Below are 23,682 nucleotides of genomic sequence, written 5' to 3'. Positions count from 1 at the left end.
AATATAGATTTTGGTATTACTTTCCATGACTTAAAATAGGTACAATGTTGCGATGCTTGACCAATCTAATCATAGTTGTACAATGTTGGGATGGTTGACCAGTCTAATCTTAATGTATGACTTTTCATTTTTCTTGTAAGTACATTTAAAAGAGTTGTTTAAATGGCTAGTAGATGATAAAATGAAGCATTAAAATAAATAGTGATAATATTTTTATCATAGTCACGAGTCATGGAAGACTGTGAGAAGAAGTAGAGAAGGACAACTGAATAATGAGAAAAATAGGGAATTTTCTAGTTACAAAATAAAGTGACATTGTAAACAAAACTAAAAATGATGATAAGTCATTGTTCTAGGACAACAGTATGACACTAAATGAGAAAATGAATTCAAATAAGGAAATTTAAGTGATTCCAAGGAATCCATGTTACACTAAGAGAAGTCAAAAAAAATGGAAAAGATGTTTTGTTCAATACATTAAAAATAGTGAACGCATATGATAAAATACAAACTATTTTCTCAGAATTTGATAAGAATCTATTTTTCATAACTAATGTTTCTGCTTGTTGCTAGTAAACTAATGGAATAAATGATTTCACATTGCATAATATGTTTCTTTTTTTGTGACTTATCCTTGGTGAAATTTGGATTGCAAAGCTACTATCAATTCTTACATTAGGTTTTTTTGAATCCTTCTTTTTGATTGTTGAAGCATATTTGTCTTGCAACTCACTTAGATTTTTCTTTGCAAAAACCTTCCCTCTAAGATTTGTAGAATTGAATTTAGGGCTCTCGAAAGCTTTCTTTTTTAATAGATCTGGTCTTTTTTTGTGTGGAGCTAGTGATGATCCTTTCAAAGAAAGTTCCACTTGGAGGAGTAGCTATGGGTGAATTATGTTTTGTTGAGTGTGTTAGAATATTCTTTGTACTGCAAACTTTTTTCTTAGTCAATGAGCTAAATCCTTTTTGAGTTGTATTCATTGCATTATGATAATCCATATTCTCCTCCTCAATCAAGCTTTCCTCCATGATTTAGTGACCCAAAAACCTTCCAAATAGAAAGCAAAATTGGGTTGGGAATGATATCCACAAGCTTTAGTACTGTAGTATAAAATTGGCTTGTTAAGGCTTATGATGATCACTTTTGATGATCTTCCCTGTTAGGAGCAATAAGGACTACTTGGTCCACCTTGCAAAATCATTTACAAACATATAATGAAGTATGCACTAGGTAAAGAGATTTACATAAGATTGTTAAGTCTACCTTGTGAAAGGATTTGACTAATCCACCTGTTAGGATGAAACAATAGCTGATATTTGATCTACAACTTGGTTTGCTGAATGAGATTCCTTTGAGTGTAGTAATCACCTTGCTATGATAGATAAATCTTTGTTGATCCTTATACTATTGTAGTCTTTTTAATTGGCTCTTCTTCTCTTCTCTATTTATTACATTAATACATTGGATGTGATACAATAAATTACATATATACCAATCCAAATTTAAAATTACAAAGTTAGCTACAATACAAGTTTTTACAAAATACACAGAGTCGGCCCAACTGTAGGAACTCAAGTTCTGAAGATTGGCTCAGTGAGGTTTTGATACTCGACATCCATTATTAATGCTTGGAATCATCATGCACTTGGTAGAAATAAAAGCTCAGTCCATACCAATCACTTCCAAGTAGTCTTAAACTTAGTCTATATTGGTGACTTAGTGAATATTGTGAAACTCAGCATATAAACTCAATACTCAATTCACATTGCATAGCTCGACCAATGCTATCACTATGAGATCGGTATAAACTAAGTCTCTTTATTAACACTAAGTTTCTTGGTTAGCACTAGATTCACATCACATCAACTTCAAACTCAGTAAGCACTATATAACTCATTTTGCACTAATAAAATCAGCATACATTGAGATGCTCAGTTTACACTGCTAGTCATCACCATGGTAGTAACTGCTCGGCACAAATTGAATATTGTCCCTTGGACTCGGTAGCAATTGTAGAACTTGGTAGAGTCTAAAATGCTTGGTTAACACTATTAACTATATAATATGCTCACTGGATACGTACAATTTGAATAGGTGTATGCCACTAATAACAAATATGACTAAAATGTCAACACTTCTTTCATAGCATTAACCCAAAACTCATCCATACTAGCTGCTTTATATGATTTAGGCTCAATTTGAGATAACAAAAAAATATTGGCACATTCACTACATGTAGTTCTTGTTCTCATTTGAATACTTGCATGTTTATCCCCTATAATTTGTTCTTAAGGATGATATTTCTTCAATCTTGTTCCTTTAGCCTTTGTAATTTTGGGTTCTGGCATTTCTATTTGATCTTTTATCTCTTCTTCACCTACAACAACTTTATTATCTACTTCTTTCAAGTCTTTATCATTGTCTTGTAGGAAAGTATTATCCTTTCTTATTTCCTTTTTATCTTGCACAAATTTGTCCACTTTCACATGTATAGTTTCAACAAGTTTATTCAACCTTTTATTAAAACATTTATAAGCTTTACTTTGAGAAGAATATCCTAAAAATATTCCTTAATCACATCTTGAATCAAAGCTTCCTATTTTATTATCAAAATTCTTAATGAAGCATCTACTTCCAAAATTTCTAAAATTCTTAACAGATGTAGGATGTCCATACCATAACTCATAAGGAGTGTACTTATTTTTTACCCTTAGTTGTTCCCTATTTAAAATATATATTGTTTTTTGAATTGCTTCTGTCCAATACATGTTTGGTACTCTAGATTCATCTAACATAGTCCTTGCCATTTCTTTCACTGTTTGGTTCTTTCTCTCATAACTCCATTTTTTTGAGGTATCTTGGATGTTGCATATTGTCTTTTAATGCCATATTTTTCACAATAATCAAAAAATTCATTTGAAGCAAACTCACCACCTTTATCTGATCTTAAGCATTTAATCTTCATGTCTAACTCATTTTCAACCATTTTCTTGAAAATCTTAAACTCATTAAATGCCTTTGATTTATGCTTTAATAAGATTACCCATGTCATTCTTGTATAATCATCTATAATAGGCATGAAATACTTTTCACCATTTAACAACATTGTCCTTGTAGGACCACATAAATCAGTATGTACTATTTGCAATGGTTTAGAAGCAAAATATTCTTTTGAAGGAAAAGATGCCTTTGTTTGTTTACCATGTTGACACCCTTCACAAATAACATTCTCTAGCTTACAAATACATGGCATAACTCTTACTTTCTAATGCTTGCTAAATTTTACCAAATTGTCAAAATTCAATTGCCCAAGTCTTTTGTGCCATAACCAACTTTCATTCACCTATCCCATGAGACAAACATCTTCATTATTGTTAGTATTTGTGATATCTTTTAAATTGTACACATTCCCTTTAGATCTTTTACTTAATGCAACCAATTGTCCAAATTTTAATTTGATTTGACAACCATGATCACAAATTTGACTAACACTTAGAAGATTGTACTTTAATCCATCAACATAATACACATCATGAATTGACATTTTGTCACCAAGCATCAAAGAACCCAAACCTTCAATTTTCCTTGAAAAATCATCACCAAAACTAACATTGCCACCTTTGTAGTTAATCAATTTGTCAAACTTCATTCTATCTCCTATTATATTTCTAGAAAAAAATACTATAAATTATCAAAAAGTCACTTTCTTCATAATGTAAAGCCATTTAAACAAACATAGACCTGTTAATCTTAGGCCTCCATATCTTAGTCACTTTAGTATCAAATTCTTTATCAACTTGTAGATTAACATAAGATTGATCATTCTGAATTGACTTAGTTTTGCAATTACTCATTACGCGACCAAAGAGATTGCATTTGCAACATCCTAGATCATTCATTTTAGGAGAGGAATAACCAAAATGAAACTTTGAATACCTCCTTGACATCTATCTACAATTACTTATTTTATGTCCATATTGATGACACTTGAAGCAATACCCATCAAAGAAAGAATTGAACCTTTTTGAGTATCTTTTACCCATGAATGAAGTGATTCATATAATCTGATTTTTATCATTATAAATATGATTAAAATCTGAATTTTTACGTACATTTGAAGTAGTAGCATTCTAATTTGTATCCTTAATTTTAGATTTAAATATCTCAAATAAAGATTTATCTTTCTTGTCACCAGAACATTGTCCAAGTTCAAAACCAATTCCTGTTAGATCATCAATTCTTCTTTGTTTCCTTAACATATCATCCAAAGTAGTGTTCTCATATTTTTCTAACTTTCTTCTATATAATACTACTTCATTCATTCACTTTGTAGATTCCTAATTTTTAGAACTTAACTCTTCCTCAGTGACAAAGACAATTCTCTTTTGTTCCTCAACTTGTAATTCTAATTCTATAACTTGTTGATTTAAGCCCTCCGTTTCTTTTTCTTTTAAGAATTGATTTTCTTTAACACTTAAATTCCTTTTTAATTCTTTGATCTTTTTAAGTGCATAAATAAATTCACATTCTAAGTCAGCCTCAACAAGTTCAACACCATCATCATTATCTAATTCTTGACAAGTAGTTTCTATAGCCATGAATGAAATTTCATTTTCATCATATTCAAAAATACTAGATTCACTATCTGATACATCAACAATAAAACTCTTCTTCTTCTTAAACAACTTCTTTTTATTATAGAATTTTTTTAAACTTGATTTCTCTTTCTCATTATCTACTTCATTATGACTATTATAAGGACATTAAGATGCAAAGTGTCCTATTTTACAACAATTAAAGCATTTGAAAGGAAGTTTACCTTTGTATTTACTTACTCCTTTCTTTAATTTCCTTGACAAATTTGCTTCAAGAACATCAATATCTTCTGATTTTGAAGAGGCTTGCTTCACTTTCTTGTCCACCTTGAATGCTACTTCTTTTCTTGTGGATTCCTGCTTGCCAAATTTTCTCATTTCATAAGCTACAAGTGATCCATGAATATCTTCCATTGCATACTTGTTAATATCTCTATTTTCTTCTATATAACATATCTTAGAATCAAAATTATCAAGAAGATATCTCAAAACATTCTTTACAACATCAATATCATCAATTTTTTCACCAAGTCCTCTTATGCAATTTATAGTTTCATCTATCTTAAGGAGATAGTCTTCTACCTTTTCATCATTACCTATCTTAAGGTCTTCAAATATTGATTTCAAATGTTTTATCTTGGCTTCTTTAACTCTATCATTACCATGATATGTGTTTTTCAATTTCTCCCATACTTCTTTAAAAGAACTACAATGTATTACCTTAACAAAAACATCTTTAGATAAACTGTTAAGTAAAGCAAGTTTAGCTTTCATATTAGTTTCACACTTCCTCTTTTTTTTAGGATCTATAGGTAACATATTAGGTACTTTATAACCATTAACAACTGAAGCCCAAACATCAACATTAATAGATAATAAATATGTTTGCATCATTACTTCCCAAAAAGCATATTCAGATCCATCAAAAATAGGAACCTTTGAAGAACTATCTTGAGCCATAAAAGATAAGTATTTCACTCAACAAACAATATACCCAAAGTAGTTAAACTTTATATAGGGAACCTTTCTTTGATACCAATTATTGTTATATTTGTTGTTGTGCAAAAAGCTCAAGCTGACAATGAACATCACAAATACCAGACTTACCTAGATCCATCAGAAGTAGTTAAGCTATGTTGTGAACCCTGAAGGAGGTGCTAGCCACCAAGTCAAATAAAGGTTCCATTTTCTTGGATGAAAAAAATTTAATAGGTATTGGCATACAAGTGTCTATTATGAGGAATTTGGCTCAGGTATCTGTACATCTTGTAGGTGTACTTATTTGGAGCACATTAAAGAGAGGGTGATGTTCCTTACATGAGTAGCATCAAGCCTATGTTCTAGCCCTTGTCAAAAATAATCAAACAAGGGTAAGACTAAAATGGATAAAGAGATTGAGTTTCCTTAAGTATCTAGGATTTTTGGCTCCACTTGGAATGTTGTTTCTGCCTATGAGAGCTAGAAAATATATAATAGAGTGCTTAATCAAAGATTTTGTTTAATGTGTGAATCTCCTATGAAAATATTGGTACAATCTTCAAAGATGATTGTTAGACATGTATCAGGCATGCTTGCAACAAAACTAAGGATAATTTTCATGTGTTATGCTCCATTGTATCTTATTTCATAGTTGATTGCTCCCCATGTTTATCTAGTATAAATGGACTTGACCTAGTCTATTACTATTGAAGAGATTCAAGATATGTTGAAGATAAGACTCACAATCATTATCAAGTATTATCTAGTTGTTTATTGTCCCAAAATTACCATCATAACAGTTATGCATTTCATGGTAGATGCTATCTGAAACATGGGGAAAAATACTTAATTTGTCCATATTTTATGTAAAACTTGATACCACCACATTTGATCAATAGAATAGAAATATGTTTGGGTTAATATCTAACTATGAGTGCTTGAACACAAAGCTATACATGTACACAAGGAAAGCCAAACAACTACCAAAATGAATCATACCAAACTACTAAAATAAATAGTCACAACTCTGGTATGTGCATACTCTACACTGAATATAATGAAAAGGCTCAATGAAAGTTGTTGATATTATAACATGGGTGAATTTGAGCATGGTAAAACCATAAGTGAAAATATAAATATTAAGTACAACATGTCCAATATTTTTGTAGATATACACATTAATTACACCAACTTTTTCTTTCAAAACCATATGTACAAATATAAACATTAAGTACAACGTGTCCAATATTTTTGTAGATATACACATTACTTACACCAAAACCATACTTGTAGATATGAACATTAAGTACAATAAGTCCAATATTTTTGCAAATACATTTTCCTATGAAGAAAGACTATGCTTGGAACAAAATAATAATACAATGACTACATTGTGGTCTCAATTCCAAAGAAAAGATGATAAATGTAATTGTCCTTGCAAAAAGTGTAAGGGCTTAAATAATTAAAGAATTCTAATCACAATAATCCAGAGTCATTATAGGGAACATGGTCACATTGAAGGGGGCCGCAATTTTCATTGCTTGTTGAATGTGGATTTCCTACTAGAGGAACATGGAGGTGTGAATATCCAAGATAAGGATAACACTCCCATGGAAGAAGATGATAATGTGCCAGAGGACATGATTAAAGAAGATGGTATTGGCACCACTAATGAAGATGCTCACAATGATTGTACTAGCACATCTTATAATGATGATAAAGATTTTTTTGATATACCTATACATGAGAAGTCACACAAACCCCTATACAAAGGCTCCCAAATAACTCTTCTCTCTACTATAGGTTTGTTGGTGAACGTGAAGGTTATGAATGGTTTATATAATGTAGCGATGTCACATATACTAAGGTATGCCATTTTTTTCATCTTCAATGTTAGCATACCATTACTATTCATTATATTAACAATTCATATTTGTTTTTGTAGGATGATAGGTGTTTTTTGTTACCACCATCAAATATTATGCCTTATTTATACCAAGAATTATCTACAACTATGAATCAAATTGGAATAAAGTATCAGACAATACATGCATATCCTAATGATCACATTCTATATCATAAACAACATGAATTTGTAACAGAATGTCTTGATTTTCATATTAATAGATCTTGATCAAATCAAATAACAAAAAAGGTTCCTTACAAGGGTCTTTAGTACATTCACATTATTCCACTTCTTTAACAATTATTCAAGTGAACTAGCTTGACAAAATTTATGGATTACCATGCACACAATAGAAGTCAAGATGATATTATGTGAATACCTATAGATGGTTTTGCATTTAAAGAGATAGAAGAAACATGGCCACACTTTAAAGAAGAACCTCATAATCTCAAACTTTCATTGGTAGTGGATGGTGTTAATCCATTTGGAGCTATGAGATCTATTTACTGAGTGTGGCCTATTTTTTTTATTAACATAAAAAACCTCCTTGGATGTCTATAAAGAGGGAGCACATAATGTTGTCAATAATTGTACTAGGTATTTTTTCATTTAATAGTTATTTTAATTAGTTTATAAATAGTGCATGAAAATAATCATAATAATTATGTAGTGTTTATGTTCATTCAATTACTATGAAAGTACCAAGTTAAAGATATGAAAGTGTACATTGAGCCCATTATTGACGAGTTGTTGAAGTTATGGAATGGGGTCACTATGTATGACATCTCTAGACCAATAGGGCAAAGACAATTTCAATTCCATGTAATGCTTGAATGGACAATACATGATGACCTTGGGATAACTCATTTTTGTGGTATGTTATATTGTTAAGGTCACATATTTTTTGTTTGTTTAGTTCTTATACATTATTGTTGTATGCTTAACTTGTGCATGATAATTTTAGATGATCCAATTATATATGATCTTTTAGGTCTTTAGACAAAGAGAAAATTTGAATGTCTAGTTTGTGGTCCAAAGATGAAATCTTGTCATTCAAAAAGTTTAGGAAAGAAAGTATTTGATGAGTTTTGGCACTTTCTCCACAATAATCATAAGTATCGAATTACTGAAAAATATCTTTTTAATAGGAAAGAAGAGACAAAATCAAGGTCACAAATAATGTCACCTCATCTATGGAAGTTGGAATATGATCAACTAAATTGTTGAGGTAATGTCCAATTTGTGGTTTGAAGTTTGAAATTTATATTTTGAGATTGCATTTTATTTAGTAATGATGTGATTGATGTTCATGAAGGTCACCAAGGCATCAATGACCAACTTCCTAAAGGAATAAAAAGTTATCCTACTCAATTTAGTAGGTTACTACAAGGATCTTCCAATCATGCATTTTTTTGATGCTATGCATATTAGAAAGAATGTAATAGAGACACTATGGAAAATATTGGATGGAAGGCATGATAGAGAAAAAAATGCCAAAATTTGTACTAAAATTAATGAATCCAATCATGCACTGAAAGATTTCATTGAACCAAATAGAAATGGAGACTACATAAATAGAGTGCCCTTCCTTGGTTATTAATGGAGCAACAAAGTGATGCATTAAAAGAAGTCATAAAAATAAACCGAATTTCCCATAGGATTTGCTACAAATATAAGCACTCTTGTATCAAAGAAAGGTGATTTTGGTCCAAGGTTGAAAACACATAATAGACATACGTTCATCAAGATATGTCATATTCTCTATTTACACTATATTTGTAAAATTGCATGTACTACCTATTGTATGATTTCGTAATGTATTGAAATGATTATTTTTAATGATGTTAGTATGTCCTACCTCTATCCCTCCCACACTAGTTTGACAATAGTATTAAATAAGTTATATATGATCTTGAAAAATACATGAGGTTAGAAGTGTTATTTCTTAGATTTGTTGCATGTATATTGTATTATTTTTATGAAATCTCATTTATATTTTTTGTGTGTTGAATCTCTTTTAGGTGGTTATCATCTAAATAAATTGATAAAAAAAATGTCAACTATTGGAAGAGAAAAATTTCATAGCTTATGTGTGAAAGGAAAAAGTGTCTTCCTTCAACTTTTTTTAATGCTCAAGAACACTACCTCATACATCAAGTTGAGGAGATTGAATTATGTGGACCTATACAAACTTGGTCAATGTGGATAGTTGAGAGGCACTTGAAATTTATGAAGGGATTGGTTTGACAAAGAGCACATCTTGAGGGTTATATGGTAGAGGAATATATGATATATTAGATCATGGTGTACATTAGTGAATATCTTCCAAATTTTTTAGCAAATATTCATGTAGATCACATTTGGGATCCCAACTCTACTAACAAATTTGAAGGGGAGTACCTGCCAGAAAAAGTTAGATTGAGGAGAGTGAGAGGTAATTATAAGTTATTTTTTTTAGTTAATTAATTCTTATCCATCGTCAATATAAGTTATTTATAACTAGTCTATTTTTTTTTTTATAGTTGATCATGATAGGGATGCACTAAATTTATATATTGCAAACAATCTTGATTGGATGATGGTATGGATTCAACAATCTCAAGAAAATAGTTTCCCATTAACATGGGATAGTGTTGCATCATTGGTTAAAGAAGCTCATCATAATGAAGATCCCAATGTTACACCGATGGTACTTGATCTAGCATATGGCTTAAGAGATAGAAAGGTACATAAAAGATTACTAATCATGACCCATAAGTTTAATATCAACTCATAGATCGATTCAAATTATCTTGACATGTTTGAATAATTATAGATCAAACACCACAAAGATATGTACTACCATGGCCATAAACTTTGAATAAAAAAGTTAGATGAAACGAAGGAAAATTGTGATTATAGGATAAGTGCACTCTTTGAGGTCACCAATATTTTGTCTAGAAATGACATACTTCTTCAACAATCTAAAAAATGATACTATGAAATTTTGGATGATATATTTGAGTGGAACTATAATTCATTCAAATTAGTTCTATTTTTCATTAAATGGTATAGGCTATGGTTGAATCGAAATGATCATGATAGGACTATTATTGAACATGATAGTGGATTTATAATGATTAGTACAAGGTCATTTGAGCTAGTTGGAGATAAGCCCTATGTTCTTCCAAGCCAATGCAAGAAAGTGTTTTACTTTGGCATTACATAGAAATTGGGTTGGTAATTTGTTGTTAGAAATGATCCAAGAGGATGGCTGGTATAGCATAATGTGATTGAAGAAGAAGATACTTAAGAATCAAAAGATGTAAATGATGACCACAAATGACTGTTACCAAATGAAGAAGAAGAAGAAGAAGAAGAAGAAGAAGATTTTGGTGATGTTGATGATGGTGATGATGATGATGATGATGATGATAAAGATCATGATCATGCTGATGAAGATAGTGATGATCAAGGTGATGATGGTCATGATGATGATAGTCCTGATAATGGTGATGAAGATGATGATGATGTTAATGAAGATGGTGGTGGTGATGATGATGATCAAAGTGATGAGTATGATGATGGTGATGAATGAAGATGTTGATCAATTTCCTTAAAGGAAGGTTATAAAGTAGTGGTTGCATGCCTATACCAAGAATCTAAAAGCCATACCCAAGAATCTAGTGCACCAAATGAGACACAAGTAAATTTGTCAAATGAAAAGTAAATCAAATTGAATAGTTGAGAATTTATTTTTTGGTCTTAGTTTCTAACATAAATTGACTACATAAAAATGCACATAACATTTCACTATAGTCTTCATATCCTATCACAGAATATGCATGTGATGAAGGCCATGATATGCATCATAGTGGTGGAGGTATTAATTCTCTATTAGAAATAAATTATGCAATTATGAATACAATTTATCATCTGTAATTGAAATTTAACTTGTACCCTTTTTTTGAATGTTTTAGAACATGTTGAACATCATGGTGAAGTTGTGGAGCATGTTCCAAGTGTTCAACATGTTGACATGGGCATGGATCAAAATGTTAATGTACATGATGTGGTATTTTTAGGTAAGAAAAATGTATGTTATGTTGCACTAGTTAATTAAATATTTGTAATAGTTAAAAAAAGAAAAATAGTATGCCAATTTAACCCATTTACTTATTCTTACAATAGAGCCCCCTTTAGTGCGACAACCTCTTGCTTCTCGAAATAGGAGGAGGCATCATAATTTGACATTACATGTGCCACAAGAGGAGGAAAATGAGGAAGATATTGATGCTCCTATCAGCCTCTTTCTTAAGGAGTTAAGAAAAACAAAATTAAGAAATGATTTTTTAAAAATGCTCTTTGATAAACCTTGTTTGATAAACTTTGCTAGATAATGAATGAACATTGTTTTAAGTAATTATTTATAAATGTTACATATTAATATTAGTTTTTATTTCAGGTTAATGAATATTTTTATGTGTTAATGAAGTCTTGGTTAGTATTGTGTATTAATGAATTTTATATCATATTAATGAATTTTATGTGATTGAATGTTATAGTAAATAAATGGATGAATGAATGAATGAAGTATGTAATTAGATGATAATGGGGAATTTAGATTGATGTTAGGGGTAAGAGGGTAAGGCCAGATGAGCTTCCACCTTCACATGGTTGGCCTTGTTAAGTAGAGAATATTAAAGTATTCTCAAAACCAAGTGAAGCTCAAACTAACATACCAATGATATCTTCCTAATAGTTTCTTTTCTTTGAGATAGAGTTTTGTGTCCATTCTTTTATCAACCACTACCCTTTTAGGCTCCTCAATTTCCTACTCTATTCTTTCTTTTGCTTCAAACATATTACCAAAGAAGCAATTTATTCTTGGTCATCTTTACTTATTTACCAAGCAATATAATTGTGATCTTGATACCTATGCTTCCTTGAACTACTATTATATTGTATTCATTAGGGTTTCATCCCTTGCCCACATTTTTTCAAACTTGAAAGAGCATTGTTTTGGGAGTGAATCCTCAATGATATTTAGCTAAACTACAAAGTGGTTTGAACTATAATAAGGGAGGATATGGGCTGAGATAATATATTGAAATCAATTGTTATTGAGATTCTTTGGTGATTCTCTACTATTTTCTCTAGGATTCATTATAGCATTGAATTCATTAATGCAATAAATTTAAAAATTGCAATATTTTTGTTAATTTATAAAACCATGTCCACCACATGCTTACACTAGCCTTTTGTACTATGATCAACATTGATACTAAAAACTATCTCATAGTCTATTCAAGAAGAGAAAATAACTATCTAGTATAGATTGTGCAAATCTGATACACTTTAGTGATTAAATCTGATACATATGTGACATGAAGAATGATTAGTGGCGAAGGGGGTGAGATTTAATAGCTTTTAAGATTCATCATTTTATATGAAATGTATTCTGTGGTTTATTGGTTCTTTCTAATATCTGGTGAAGAGGACTATATATGGATTATAAGGGTCTATTAGATCATATGATGATAACTTAGTTGGGTTGTTGATACAAGTCTATTAGTGGAAGAACCTAATGGAGATTACACTATGATTCTTTTACAAAATAACTATTTGTTAAACCTAAATATAGGCAATGATCATGTGTTGCTGCTCCAAAATACTAGTCATTTGAGTATTGCAATGAGTAGGCTAATGACACTACTTGATAATAACAACTATTGTAGTGATCTCTATGAGCAGTGTGGCAATCTTATGCTAGATGTTTAGCACATCACTAAGGGTAAACAAAAAGAAAAGAATAAGACAAAACTAACTATTACCTTATCATATTCAAAAAACATGGTCATTTCCTTCATTTAAGAACAAAGATAAAACTTTCTAAGAATGGATTTAGTCACTTACTGTCACCCTATAATCAAATAAGGAAAGATGCTTGTTTACTGTGCATAAATTCACTTCAAAAATCTTATATTAGCCACTCCAAATTTGTACATAGCATATCAACTCCCTCTTGGTGGAAGACAAAAAATATATATCCCTTACATAGACCTTAAAACTTCACCTACCCATGTTTTATCCAAACAAAGCTTTGACTAGAAATTTGCAAAAAAAATTGCAAAAAAGTTGCATGACAACTTTTTTTGCAAGCTTTGGGTATAACCATGGAGGAAACTTCATAGTTGAGCATACTTAGGCTAGAGTAGTACTGGGATGGATGACCACTTGGAAAGTCTGGGTGCTTCACCCCTATGAGAATCACCTAGATCCAATGAGTGCTAAGTGTTCCATTTATTCTCATGAAAGGTGGATTTATGTTGAATCACTACTCATAAAACATGGGTCAATGAGTTTGACTCAAAATCACACAATTAAATCATCATAGCAATATAACAATTCAACTTGCTATGGAAATTATCTCTCACTTATCAATTAATGAGCTTAAGGGGTTTTCTAATGAATGGTTCATAAGGTACAACACTTGGTGAAGGTTTTGCAAATGGGGTTAAAAGCTTTTGGCTTAACCATGGAGGAAACTCTAATGTTAAGCATGCTCAAGCTAGAGTAGTATTGGGATGGGTGGCCTCTTGGGAAGTCCTAGTGCTTCACCCCTGTGAGCATCACCTAGATCCAATGAGTGCTAAGTGTTCCATTTATTCTCATGAGAGAAGGATTCATGCTGAATCATTATTCATGAAACATGAATCAATGATTTTATCACACAATTAAATCTTGATAGCAATATCACAATTTGACTTGCTGTGGAAATTATCTCCTACTTATCAATTGATGAGCTTAAGGGGCTTTCTAATGAATGGTTCATAAGGCACAACACTTGGTGAAGGTTTTGAAAATGGGGTTGCAAGATTTTGGTTTAGCCATGGAGGAAACTCCATAGTTAGGCGAGCTTAGGCTGGAGTAGTACTAGGATGGGTGACCTCCTGAGAAGTCCTAGTGCTTCACCCATGTGAGCATCACCTAGATCCAATGAGTGCTAAGTGTTCCATTTATTCTCATGAGAGATGGATTCATGTTGAATCACTACTCATGAAATATGGGTCAATGAGTTTGACTCAAAATCACAGTTAAATCCTAATAGTAATATCATAACTTGACTTAATGTGGAAATTATCTCCTACTTATCAATTTATGCAATTTTTACATTTTTTCCAAAACCTTAACACAAAATCTTCACAATGGCTACCTAGCTATACCAAAACATGAAAAAGGTTTATTAAACTTAAAAATGATATTTTTGGTCAACTCCCAATGTCTAACCAATCATTGACCACCCTTTGACTTTTCTTGTAACCTTAGCATAACATGAAATCAAATTACCTAAATGCATAATAATAATGCCTCAACTAACTTCTGTCATCTTGGACACTTATTGACATTCAATATTCTCCTCCTTGGTGTTTGACCACCTTATTCAGGGCCTAAGACCCCTACACCATTTTTGCATGTAATTTGTTGAAGCTGATTATTTATGGATCAATGGAACTTTGGGTATTTTTGTTCATTTCTTATAGTTTTTATGATGGAAACTACATATCATACATTAATCATAGTCTTATAGATACTTTTTATGAAAATCATATTTCTTGTTGCAGAGTTATGAATACTTTATGCCACAAGTGTCTAATTTCTTCTACTGGTACCTTTCCTTAGGTGCATGTAGGATATTTCAAGACTTCCAAAATCTATTTTGTGCCTACTTGAAGCTCCAATTTCGATAATACTTTTTTTTATAGCTTGTCTAGTCCTAGTGAATATGGGTGTTTTTTTCAATAGTTCAAGATATGCTATAGCTACCATTTGTGTTATTTGTACCCAATTGAAGTTCCATTCTGATTGGTAAAGAGGGTGAGTAATCCAATGCTTTACATTGGAATGCTTTTTAGCATGTTTGCATGGCATGTTGAAGATCACTACTTATACAGGTAACTCTAATATAAAATTTGTACTAGTTTTTATTCTTTGAGGATCATCATATTTGACATGATGACAGACACTATTGTGAATTTAAAATTATGCTATTTTTGGAAATTAATTTATTTAACTATTCTCTTTTCATAGCAACATTAAGTACCACCATTGTGGTGCATCCAAGATATGGTATAGTGTTCCCAAACATACAGCTAATGATTTTGAAAATGCAATTGTGGAACATGTGTATGGCATAGAAATGACCATGCACAAAGAAGAAGATGCAACTTTCAGTTTGTTGATAGGAAAAACAACAATGTTTCTACCAAAAATATTATTTGACCACAAAGTTCCTATTTATAAGGTTGTAAAATAGCTGAAGGAGTTTGTAATTATGTTTCCTCAAGCATACCATGTAGGCTTTAGTCATGGTAAAGACATAGGAAAGATTATTTTGTTGAGTGTATTTTGTTAACTATGTCTTGTTGATTTCTTAACAATTTTTATTGCATTACTCAAGAGAAGTGGGGCCATGTAAGGTGTATGTAGTGTTTGGTTGGGTTTTTTTCTTCTTGTTGATATATTAAAACATTTTTTTAGGTTAATTGTGGTGAGGCAAAAAAAATTGCATTAGTTGATTGGTTTCCATTTGGGGCAATACCCTATAAATGATATGAAAATTTGAATAGAGTACAAATACTTCCTCATGAGCAACTACTATGTAAAGAGGCAATGCTTCATGTAAATAATAGACCAAGTTCCAGAGGAGTGTAACACTTGATGAAGATTGCATTTTTTTGCCTTATAACACATCAAAATCAGTCTTGTTGGTTACTAAAGAAGTAATAAGCACATATATTTTACTCTCTAGGTTATGATAGAAATGTACTATGCAATGTCTATGATCACTAGTGATATGTTGCATTTGGCATATGCCAATCTAACATGCACATTGTGTGTTTAAATCATGGTATGGATTTCTTTTCATTGTTAGTTTTGAACATTCATCCTTTATGTTGCATTGGACATCAAAGATGATCCTGAGAAATTTTTTACTTGTAATTGTTTGTTTACATCAAAATGGATTTTATTTCATGAAGTGGCAATTTGACTAGTAGTTAGAAAATGCATTCTCTATATAATATGGCTTTTAATGACAAATTGTTTACCATGAAAATTATAACTATATATTGGACTCTTTTAGCGATTCTCTACATGCCTTGGTATTTTCTAATTTGCAACAATAAAATGTGGATGTGGCAGCATATCAACCATCTACTTGAGAGATGATATATCCACAATGGAAGTAGTAGAAAAGGAATTTTAACAAGAGGAGAGGGTGTTGGAAGAATCTTTGAAAGAGATGCTTATCTTTCTTGATGAACACAACGATTATGTTCCATACTCTAGTGTCATTTCAGAGAATATTCAAAATTATGTTCTTTCTTCTTCAATGTGTTCTAGCCAAAATAATGGAACGTCCTCTAGTTTTGACAAGGAATCTTCCAATGAGGTTGGTTTGGTGTTTTTACTATTCAAATTGATTTCTTACAAGTTTTCTTTTTTTTATTTTCATTTTAGATTATGAAAAAAGTAGATTATGAATGTCAGTACTAAGAAACTTCTTGATTGCAATTCAACTTTATGATATTTATTGCTTCTTCTCTATAGAAGGCTTATTATTGAGCCACTAAATGACCACAATAGAGTTCTTAAGATTGTTAAGATAATGACTTTTTCTTGAATAAATTTAATTAAAACTAGGTGTTATATACAATTTATTTGGTATTAAATTTCAAGTTTTTAACTAATCAGTGTTTACATTTCTTTATACTCATAAATCAACATGGGATTTAATGTTTTCCTTCCATATCATAGTCATTATCTTATCAGAACATTTGGAAGAAATTTTCAAGGAAATAACTAAGGATACAAAAATTGGAATATGTAGGACCAGGATTGGCCCGTAGCCTATAAAAAATGTGATTACATTTCTTTTGATTAGGCCTTGAATAGCTTTTGACATTATTTTCTTATTCATTGGACTGAGTTCTTCCTTTTGAAGTTTCCCTTAGAATAATTTCATGTAACCATACACTTTTGATCTTCTATTACCATTGTTATGCATCACCTCAAAAATTTGTTAACAACCATATGATTATCTCTTTATTCTTCACTTATCCACTATGACTATTACACACATAGATACTAATTAAGTTTTTCATGCTTTATGACTTTTGTTGTCAGTATGCTTTAGGTGCTTTATGGCTTCTTTTGATTAGGTTTAGTAGTAATAGATTAAGATCCATGATATTAAATATTTTAGTCAATAGGTCATGTGAATATTTGTGCTCCCTTGTTACTCCTTAAGATGTCCTAAGAAGTTCCATTGATACTTAACTAGCTTTTGGCAGTCTACTTGTTCATTGGGATAGGTAATATTTTTCTGAGTTCCCTCATTGTTTGAGATGTGCTAAGAAGCTCCATTGATATAGAAAATTATGGTAAAAAAAATACTAACCCTATTTGCATAATTGTAATGAGGAGTGATCAATTTGTTTATATCCTAGGAATTCTATACTTATTGGAATCTAAACCTAGAGCATGTGGCATTTTGTAGATAATGGGAAGAGACATATACCAAATTTTCTTATAGGCAAACAATGAAGCACATCTAGAAGGATTAACAATCCCCAAATCATTCCCTGATCTCATTACTTATATGAAGGTGAATCCATATGATGCCAAGATAATAATGATTAACTAAGGGTAATAATGAACAATGATGATGCAAAAGATAAAAATTAAAGTGAAGAAATATATTATAAACTATGATTCTAATTGGAGCCATGATTGGTATAAAGGAAAAGAAACAACATTTAAATTATACTAAACAATAATTAATGAATAATATTAAGGCACCTGAAGCAGTAATCAATAAATAAATAAGGATTTTATTTAAAAGCCTAGAAAACAATGAACTTCATGGTGCTCTACATAGGAAGTCACTGAATCACTTTGTTGTTGTTGGTAAAACTTCTTTCCTCAACCTGCAAATTGGATGCACTAACGTTTTTGCATAAAATTGGAAATTTTATGGGTTTTTTATTGCATCTTTGTTTTCTCCATTAACCACTTTTGAGGAGGTCATCTGAAGGAATACTTTTACCCCATTTATATTGTGAAAGCCTACATAATCATTTACCCCATTTATACAATCTAAAGGTGGACAGATGTTACTAATTCCATTCATTGACCACAAGCTTGTTCAAAATCTCTATTTAAGGAGAGAGATTCCCTTTGAACCTTCACTATTTGGAGTGTCATTCTTCACTATCAATTCAGCTTATACTTATAGTTCAAAAATGATTTGTAGACAATTCATTACAAAACAAGTTTTAGGAGGCGACTAAAATGCCCATCATGTATACTCATTTCATCATTGTTGCACACAATTCAACACCAAATAAGCTTTACTAGACCACCACAATGCCTGAAACATGAACAAGAAGAAGCCCATTCCCAAATCCACAACCATTTTGATCTCTATCTTTTACCACCACAACAACTAGGCATTGTACAGATTATCACCTCAACAACCAATTTCATTCGGCCTTTCATCAACCAAAAATCTTCAACATTCATTATTATCGCTCTCTCCTAACATAATTCCCCAAAATTATTCATTCCAATAGGGATTTTTTCACACCCTTTCACCTCTGATGTATTTTTTTTTGAAACATATGAGATTGGTGAAAATTTTGACCAATCTTAGTTGACATTTCCACCAAAAATTAGTCACAATGTTGACCAATTCTTTGGTTGTGAGTATGGCATCATGGTCATTGATAGACTAGAATTGGTTGAACTATTGACAATAGTTTGGTGTCCATTTCAGCTGATATTGGTTGAAATTTTGACCAATTTTTTGGTCATGAGTATGGCTTCATAGTCATTGATAGACTAGAATTGGTCAAACTTTCGACCACACTTTGGTGGCCATTTCGACAATGTTTGGTCAAAATTTTGACCAACTACCAAAAATAATGCTCATACCAAATATAGCTTATTTCAACCAAGTATTTACTAGTGTAAAGGCAATAAGAAGTGAAGACATAGATGCTGGTGGAGGTAAACTCAAAGGTTGAGATTGATATTTAACATGATTAACCACATGATTAGCTTATTCTTCCTTGTCATTATAAGTGATATTAGTAAAAAGAGAAAAAAGTTGATTAATGACATTTTTTTAATGTGAAGGTAAAGGATTGGTGTAATTTTTTTAGTTTTGATTAGGATGCGCAATAGATGTGTTCATACTATTAAACTCAACATCAACAAATATAGCATTGGAATTAATAAGGTCTTGAATAACATTTTTCAAGGCATAACATCTTTGAGTATTATGACCAAGATGATGATGATATTGACAAAAAACATTTTGATCAAGTAATTTTGGAATTTTTTATAGTTCCAATATGATAGATAGGAGGAAGTTTAATAATATTATCATTAATTAGCTTTGACATCAGCACATGCAAAGGTTCAAATAAAGCAATGTACTTGCAATTAGAATGATACACAAAGGACAAATTAGTCATACCTTTAGATAAAGCATTAACTTGATTTTCTATTTTTTTTCTTCTTATTAGTTTTAATGTAGTCATTATATTTAGAAAAAATAATTGATGAAATGTTGTGTCACTCTTATCAGTAGTCATAGCAGCCATTGGAATGGTGCTCTCAAGTTGGCTTACTTGTAATTGATAATGGTAAAGCACTACACATAGATGTGAAAAGGATATAAAATCAGTAAGGATAATATTATATCTAATGTCTTAATGAAAATTAGAAATAAAAATATGTTTAACATTGTGAACAGGTACATTATAAGATATTTGATCATACAAATGTTTGAATCTACCAATAAAGTCATTGTAATTTTTCTTAACATTTATTTATAATGCATTAAATCAATTAAAGAAAATTGAGGATCATATTTTTTAGAATTTTTGAATGAAAGAATTGGTAAGATTTTGAAAGGAATCAAATGAATAAAGGGGTAAAGAGATGTACCATTGCAAATATTTATCCTTAAAGGTCTGCATGAACAACTTATCCATGAGCCTATAGTTTTGAGAAAAGTCACTCCATATAGTTTGGAAAGTCCTAACATGAATCACATGATAACCCTTACCAATATAAGTCTCAAGAAGAGTTATATGAAAATTTTGAAAGATAACAACATGGATAATATCTAGATAACTGAGATTAAGAATATCATATATAGGAATTTTTTGCTTGGATTGAGTGAATTGAGCCACATGTTGTTACAAATCTAAGATAGTTTGAAGCAAGCTAGTAATGGTGGGATTAGAAGGTGCAATAGTAGTTATAGACACATTAGATTGGTTATAAATGTTATTGCAAGAAGAAAAGGGAATATGAAAAGATATAGGTAGAAGAATAGAACAACTACGAAGAGGATTGGAGTATCTAAAAGGAAAAGCATTAATGAAGAACATATAGAAGTAGGTGAAATATGCATGGAAATTTTTAGGTTAAGAATATCAACACTTAGAGGATGAGAGACTTGTTTAAAATTCATCATAAGAGGTGGCACATAAGTTGGAATAGTATGAATAGAAGTTAAAATGGGAATGGAAGGTTCAATAGTTGTGGAAGGAGGATTGTATACTAACTCTTGAGAATATTATGTCAAAGGCTTAGTATGAGTATTAATAAGATGATATATACTACAAAAAATATTATTTTTATTATCATAATGATTAAGAAGTTTATTTAGGATTCAATAGTAGAAACACTGTTCAGATTTTGATTCTCTTGCACGAGACAATTTTCCAATTTTTTGAATTTGTGATTGATCTTGTCAACTTGGGAAGGAACAAATATTGAGGCTTCACCTTAATCATGGGAAGAGTGAGAAGAGTTATTATCCATGATAAGGTTGAGATCATGAGAAAAAATGTTGTATCATCATGAGCCCTAGGAAAGAAAGAGGAATTATGATCAAAAGAGCCCATGAGTCAACAACTTCTTCTAACAATAATTAGATAGGTCAGACTTAATGTAGTTAATCTCATAAAATGGGAGATCACAAAAGGAAATTATATTAAGATCTAACCACAAAGAATATCTAAATAATATCATTGTATCAAAGATCATACAAAGTTTACATCTAAATGCAACAAAAAATATAGAGATATCTAACTTCAAAAGATATCAAAATCTAACTCTAGGATTAAACAAAGAGGTGTAGGATGTTGGATTCACCAAAAGAAGATAAACACACAATGTAAAGAAATCATCCAAAACCAAAAAGAAAGGAGCACATGTTAGGTTCACCAAAAGAAGATGAACACCAAATGCATAGGAACAATACAACTTGAAACAAAAAAGGATGTATTAGCCTCTTTTTGAAAGTTCTTGCCTAGAAGAAATTTTTGAATTTTTGAGTTTCAAAAAGTTTTTTCCCTTGTTTTCTATGGCAGGATTTTTTTTTTTTTTTTTTTAAAGTAAAACACTAGATTACTCTTTTTAATGTTGCAACTTTTCTTTATTAGTTGATTAGGATTTTATCCTCATTTTAACTTCACATTTCTTGTCATAGTTATGTCTATCCTATTTCACGTTTGCCTTTCATGTTAGTGTTAACTTAGAAATGAGTTGTTTCTCCACCATTAGATGCATCTTGAATCAACACCTCTCATGATGTCGCTATGAAAAGTAGTTGTCACTTTATGCAAAGAAACATAATGGCATAATGATGTGTGTCTAGTGGGACTTGGTTGATGCATTGGTAGTTGAAATCAACCTCAATTGTAGATTGACATAAAGATCAACGGATGTCATCATGTCATTATATAGAAAGCTACAAAGAATTTAGTACAAGAACCATAATGAAAGAATGCCACATGCCTAGGTGAGACCAATTTGAACATCAACCAAGCAAGCATAGTGATGTTAACTTGAAATATCAGTCATTGATCAAATAGGAGATCTATGGTTGTCACTATCTCATAGTTAATAGTTGCAAGTTGTTTAACCAAAGTGATATAGTGACATGATGACATGTGTCCAAGGTCGGACTAGGTAATCCACAAGTTTTCAAAGGAGCTGATGTAGTTTTGGATAATAGGTGTCAATTGATGGTTTGTACTTTTTTTAGAACAACTAGTTTTCAATTTTTTTCTGAAACATTGATCATATCAAAGATCAATTTTTGCCGCTATGTCATAGTTGAAAGTTACAAGTTGTTTAACCAAAGTGATATAAAGAGATGATGATGTATGTCCTGATGGTCCATCTCAATTTAGATGAGTATAAGATAATCTCAGCTGTAAGATCAAGGATCAATCTATGGTTGTCATTATGTCATTATCATAAGTTGCAAGATTTATAATTATAGTGACACAATGATAGATTGATGTGTGTCATGAATTTTGTAGCCAATACAACAAGGATGCTAATAGGATAGAAAATATCCAAATTTCACAATGATATTGGTTTGATTACCATGTCACGAGATTGAAATGTGATTCAACAAATTGATTAGATTAGCATCATTAGATTTTCATAGATCATAGTCCCTTTTCAAATTTTTGATGTGAAGCATGCATACCCTCTCCCTATAGAGCAATTATAAAAATTGAAAGCCTCTCATGAGACATGATATAGAAATTATAATGGAGAATTGATATCTTCTTTTTAAAAAAGGGAATTATTGAAGAGCCAAAATATATTAACAGTGCAAGATAAGTTTGATACTAAGTCAAATCATGAATTTTTGCAACAAGGAGCTAGAGAAATTGGTCCTAGTAAGTAATATTTTCTATCTCTGTAAAGAATTTTTATAATTATCTTTGTATTTTCACAATGCCTCTGAAAAAGAGTTTTTATAGGTAGACATATTATTAGCACAGAAATATCCATGCTGATTTCTTAGAGTAGTTAAATGAGTCGATGAACGTTGTAGCATAGACGAAGAGATTGATTCTTATTTCTCCAATGTTGAAGAGGTAATAGGAATCATGATACAATAACATCTTAGAGTGGATTACAACTTTTCAAGAAGTGGTTCTTAGAGAGAAGACTATTTGCCACACATGGTAACATTTAGAATTTTGACCTCAAGAAGTTAGTTGTTTTGGGAGTATTCATGGACTTAGACCTAACTTCAGTAGCCATGATGTATAATTCAATTACTAGATCAATGAGGTGGATAAATGGAGAATGCATATTGAAAATAACACTCAAGGAGA

Source organism: Cupressus sempervirens, chromosome 8 (genome assembly GCF_028749045.1).
Source record: "Cupressus sempervirens isolate cs-2001-9-10 chromosome 8, ASM2874904v1, whole genome shotgun sequence".
In the NCBI taxonomy this organism is placed as follows: Eukaryota; Viridiplantae; Streptophyta; class Pinopsida; order Cupressales; family Cupressaceae; genus Cupressus; species Cupressus sempervirens.
This window is presented reverse-complemented; position numbering follows the sequence as displayed.